This window comes from Sinocyclocheilus grahami, unplaced genomic scaffold (assembly GCF_001515645.1).
Source record: "Sinocyclocheilus grahami isolate Dianchi unplaced genomic scaffold, SAMN03320097.WGS_v1.1 scaffold216.1, whole genome shotgun sequence".
Lineage (NCBI taxonomy): Eukaryota > Metazoa > Chordata > Actinopteri > Cypriniformes > Cyprinidae > Sinocyclocheilus > Sinocyclocheilus grahami.
The window spans coordinates 1899057-1905056 of record NW_015505395.1 but is presented as its reverse complement, the minus strand read 5'-3'; positions in this window follow the sequence as shown (position 1 = coordinate 1905056).

Here is a 6000-nt window from a genome sequence, read left to right as displayed (position 1 = left end):
TTTTCTGTACTGTGAGATTTTACAGTAAAGTAAACTTGAACTATCATTTTAGTTATTTGTAGGAAATTATTGTACGTAATATTACACTACCGTTCAAAAGTTAAAGGTCGGTAATGTTTTTGAAATTAGTCTCTTGCTCATCAAAGCTGTATTTATTTGATCAAAAATACAGTAGAAATTGTGAAATATTATTACAATGTAATATAACTGTTTTCTATGTGAATCTCTGTTAAACTGTAATGTATTTCTGTGATGTGCAGCTGTATTTTCAGCATCATTCCTCCAGTCTTCAGTGTCACATGATCTTCAGAAATCAGTATAATATGCTGATCTGCTGCTCGAGAAACATTTCTGATTATTATCAATGTTGAAAACAGTTAATATGTTTGAGGAAACTGTGATACATTTTATTTTTCAGGATTCACAGATGAATAGAAAGTTCAAAAGAACAGCATTTATTTGAAATAAAATGCTTTGTAACATTCTAAATGACTTTACTGTCACTTTTGATCAATTTAATGCGTCCTTGATTAATAAAAGTATTGATTTCTTTAAAAAATATCTTACTGACCCAAAACTTGACCCCAAATATATCCACTTAAATTTGTCAAGACCGCTAGAAAAGAATGTGTTGCTAAGTGGTTGCTTGGTGTTTTCTTTTATGTTTTTCCCCTTAATGTGCATCTGTAGGATGTTTTATTATCCAGCAGGTGAAAATCATCTGATCACTTAATAACCGTTTCAGAGAGAGAGAGAGAGAGAGAGAGAGAGACTATAGGTTCATGTGTGACAGCATTAATTACAGGCCTCCATTCAGTCTGACTGAAGTCATGTGTGATGCCATGGAGATTCATTTATCTATGAGAGTGTGTCTGAATGTATGTTCATAAGTGGACAGATGGATGTGTGTGTGTGTGTGTGTGTGTTTGACAGTGTGTGTGTGTGTGTGTGTGTGCAGGTCAGTCTCAGTGGAGGTTGTCCAGACAGACGGCCCATCCACCGTTCCTTCATTTGGGTGGGAACCGGTCATGGCTGATCAGACGGAGACTTTCTGAAGCATTCAATTCAACACATGCAAGGGCTGATGAATGTAAAGACTGGCTCTTGATCTGGAACTGAGACACTTTATAGTGTCTGTTTTTCCATAGATATATATCTGCAAACATTATATCAATTTTAAAATGCTCATATATTGAGTGTCAGACTGAATGAATAATATGTTTAAATAAGATTGTTCAGATGCAGGGTCAAAGGTTCTGACAGTGAGGCTCTTGCGTCCTCATGTGGTGACACTAGAAAATTACGTGTAATTGTAAATGTAAATAAATATATAGATGTTACAACTGCTCGCCATTTCTAAAAGGACTGCATCATTTCATATTGTGACAAATTAATTTTAAATCACAAAAAGACACATGGTTTGACATGTCATATCAAAATACAAGAGGCAGAACTAAGTGAATTTAATAATAATTAAACAATTATTGTAATTATTTTATTGCAAATGATTATTTAAGATAAGTGTTCAATATATATTTTACATAAAATATATTTTAATAAATATATTTTTATTACCGTTACTTGAAGTTTTTGTTCCCTGCCAATATATGCTTTATGCAATATATTCTGGGCTTTTGCGTCTCACACTGCATGGTGTCATAAAATATAACAAAATAACACATATTAAACATATTCAAATTAATTTTGAATCATTGCATTATCATGACAGTATTCGATTAAAATCCTGTACCTGGATGTCAAGAAACTCTGGCTGAAGTATTTAAAATATATATATTATTTGACTGAATATTAAATGTATTTTTATTCATTTTTTTATTTAAAGTACTTTATTGGCATAATTGTGTTTACCTAAAACATTGCCAAAACATTTGACACAAAACAAGTAATGACATGAAAAGGATCTTTACAATATAACAGCAATAAATAATAAAATAATATTAAAGAGGTGCTAAGGAATAAATAATAAAAATAGACATTTATGATATAATAAATGTAATTATATATCAGAAATGAAATTAACAATAATAATTAATAATTTAATTAAACATTATTTATTTAAAAAGTATTTATTCACAAATGTATGTTATTAACATTACTTGCATTTTTGTTGTTGATATTTATCATTTGACATTAATTTTGGTCGAAAGCACTTTGAATTATAAAACAGTTTTAAAAATATATTTTATTACCATTACCTGCAGTTTTTCCTCCCAATTCTTTATGCTATTTGCAATCTTGAAACCAATGAAAGGTGACCAGTTGAAGCGCCTAAAGTAGTCACAATACAAGGCTCTTCCTTCCCAATGTTGGTCAAAAGCACGCTGGATTAATGAGGTGATCCTGTAGACGGCGCTAAAGCTCCACTGATGCGACACTGCTGAAGTAAATGACCTCAGACACTCCTCTCATCAAAACACAGCCATAAACAGAAAATGTAGCATTTGCTATAATAATGTATCAGTCTGTAGCTGTAGGCACAGAGCAATTTACGTGGCGTTCGGAGATGGACAATTAGCTATATGCAATCAGAAAAACATTCAAATCTGGATGAACGAGGTTTTGCAAGAACAGCAAATGCCTCCTGTAACTTTGTTCATAATAAACGTCTCCATCACACTTGATTTGATTTCATTCTCTGCAATATTCTTAACCTCGATGTGGAGAAACTCTGAAGTTTTAAAATAGCATTTATACTAAATTATACAATAATTAAAAAGTAAAAAGAATACATTTTGTTAACATGTTTAATACTATAAAATTATTATTTCATTTATTTTTAATCATTTATTTATCATTTAAAATTATTATTTTATTGCCATTATTTGCACGGTTTTTGCCAATTTTAGTTTTTTATATTTATGTATTAACTTATTTTGAAACGTAGTGAGTGACAGGAACATTTTAACCTGTAGATGTCAGAGTTGTCACAGCCCTCTGAATCTGTAGATCTGAACGAATTACACTAGAGTTAAAGGCACAATATGTAATTTTTCACCACTAGAGGGCGCATATTCAAAATAAACAAAGTGACAAAGGCGTAGTTTGATGATGCCATGACTGAGTGTGGAATCATGGGATTGTGGTCTTCATCCCCACAGTCGATGCAATCCGACGGGACTCGGGCAGAAATCATGTTCATGGATGAGCTAATGATTTATTAACGTAGTAGAATGAAGCAGGGTGAGGCTGAAAGCCGTCGAAGCGAAACAAGGCGCTGAACGAGCGTGACACACGGCTGGAAAGCAGCGGAGCTTTTATTATGCCACAGTCGAGCGCTACTGCTGCTTCCGGTCGTGCGTATGTGGGGTAAAGCAGCAAAGCTTTTATTATGCCACAGTCGAGCGCTTCCGCTCCTTCCGGTCGTGTGTATGTGGGGTAAAGCAGCAGAGCTTTTATTATGCCACAGTCGAGCGCTTCTGCTGCTTCCGGTCGTGCGTATGTGGGGAAAAGCAGCAGAGCTTTTATTATGCCACAGTCGAGCGCTTCTGCTGCTTCCGGTCGTGCGTATGTGGGGAAAAGCAGCAGAGCTTTTATTATGCCACAGTCGAGCGCTTCTGCTGCTTCCGGTCGTGCGTATGTGGGGAAAAGCAGCAGAGCTTTTATTATGCCACAGTCGAGCGCTTCTGCTGCTTCCGGTCGTGCGTATGTGGGGAAAAGCAGCAGAGCTTTTATTATGCCACAGTCGAGCGCTTCTGCTGCTTCCGGTCGTGCGTATGTGGGGAAAAGCAGCAGAGCTTTTATTATGCCACAGTCGAGCGCTTCTGCTGCTTCCGGTCGTGCGTATGTGGGGAAAAGCAGCAGAGCTTTTATTATGCCACAGTCGAGCGCTTCTGCTGCTTCCGGTCGTGCGTATGTGGGGAAAAGCAGCAGAGCTTTTATTATGCCACAGTCGAGCGCTTCTGCTGCTTCCGGTCGTGCGTATGTGGGGAAAAGCAGCAGAGCTTTTATTATGCCACAGTCGAGCGCTTCTGCTGCTTCCGGTCGTGCGTATGTGGGGAAAAGCAGCAGAGCTTTTATTATGCCACAGTCGAGCGCTTCTGCTGCTTCCGGTCGTGCGTATGTGGGGAAAAGCAGCAGAGCTTTTATTATGCCACAGTCGAGCGCTTCTGCTGCTTCCGGTCGTGCGTATGTGGGGAAAAGCAGCAGAGCTTTTATTATGCCACAGTCGAGCGCTTCTGCTGCTTCCGGTCGTGCGTATGTGGGGAAAAGCAGCAGAGCTTTTATTATGCCACAGTCGAGCGCTTCTGCTGCTTCCGGTCGTGCGTATGTGGGGAAAAGCAGCAGAGCTTTTATTATGCCACAGTCGAGCGCTTCTGCTGCTTCCGGTCGTGCGTATGTGGGGGAAAGCAGCGCTGTTTTATCATACTACATACTACATACATTTGAACGTTCTGTTATAATGCTACTCTGTGCGGTCGTCACCGAGCTATTAAAACACACAACATATTGAAGCGTCTTTGGTGTTTCCATCTTTTCTACAAAACAAAACCGGAAATCGAGAGGTTATGACCTCATTAGCAGGCGACACAATGTCACCATGGACATGGTCCGTGTCACAAGTTAAAATTGCTTATTTCTCTGGATTTAAACATTCTTCGAAACATTTGGGATAATGTAAGTACACAAGTCAGCAAAATATATAACACTGTTCTAGTGGCTTTTGGATACTTTAATAAAAAAATATTTTGTGCCTTTAATGAAAGAGTTCAGCTAAAGCCAGTGCTCACGGTCTCCAGGTGTGTGCGGTTGAGTTTAATCCAGGAATAAAACGGCTTAAAAAGATTGTTTGCAGCAGTAAAGCTCTGGTTAGAGTTTAATAGGCTAGCAGAATCCAGTGCCTTTCATATCTGATATGAAACTGTAGCCTATCCTTATGAATTATGCATGTGTGTAAATTGCAGGTGTCTGTTTACGGATCTACAGAATTAAAGTTTCGTGAGCTGTTTTCTCTGGCCTATTTAATGTTAACTTTTTCATAATTATCTCATTATAGGAAGCCATTTGTCAGGAAAGAGAAAATATCAGCAGTATTTTTTGCTTCTGCTGTGCTGTTTAATTGAAGTCTGTGACTTCTGAGGTCATATAGAACTGAAATCGTTCTCTTTTAAACCATTCCTGCTGCGTGTTTATGTGAGTTTGCCACATCAGGATATCTGAACGTCGTTGCATTAGATTGCAATTGCAATATGAAACACAAACTGATCTTACAAGCAAGACACTGAAATGCTAAAACAACAGATGTTGAAGATGTGATGCAATGACATTCAGAGATTTTTGAGGCAGCTGAAATGTGTCTGTCTTTCTTTTTCTCCGTCTCTTTTTCTGTTTGGTCAATATTTGCAGTGTTTCCTGGGTAATCCTGTCATTTGCAGTTGAATTGTGCATGCTTTGCTCTGAATGAGAGCAAACGTGTGTAAGTAAAACAGTTGACTGCACAAATACACTCGACGGGCTTCGAGTTTGCGTGAACCATCTGAGCGTCTCATCTGACATACAAGAGAAAAAAGCTGAGTTAAGACTGCTTAAAACAATCAACCACCTGCCAAGAGCCAGTAAAAATCTAGTTTTAGCTGGCACTAAACACATCATTCAATGAGCAATATTTGTGCAGCATTTAAACCCAAACATGAAAAAGTGCAGAAAATGTACTCACCCTCGGGCCATCCAAGATGTAGATGAATTTGTTTCTTCATCAGATTTGGAGAAATGTAGCATTGCATCAGTGTCTCAGCAATGGATGCTCTGCAGTGAATGGGTGCCGTCAGAATGAGAGTCCAAACAGCTGATAAAAACATCACAATAATCCACAAGTAATCCACACCACTCCAGTACATCAGTTAACATCTGGAGAAGACAAAATATGTGTTTGTTACATTTAATATTCATCAGTGATTAATAAGAATTGCTATTTAGAATTATTTAGAATATTTTGTACCTGGATGTCAAGCAACTCTGACTGACGTTTTTAAATATAATTTT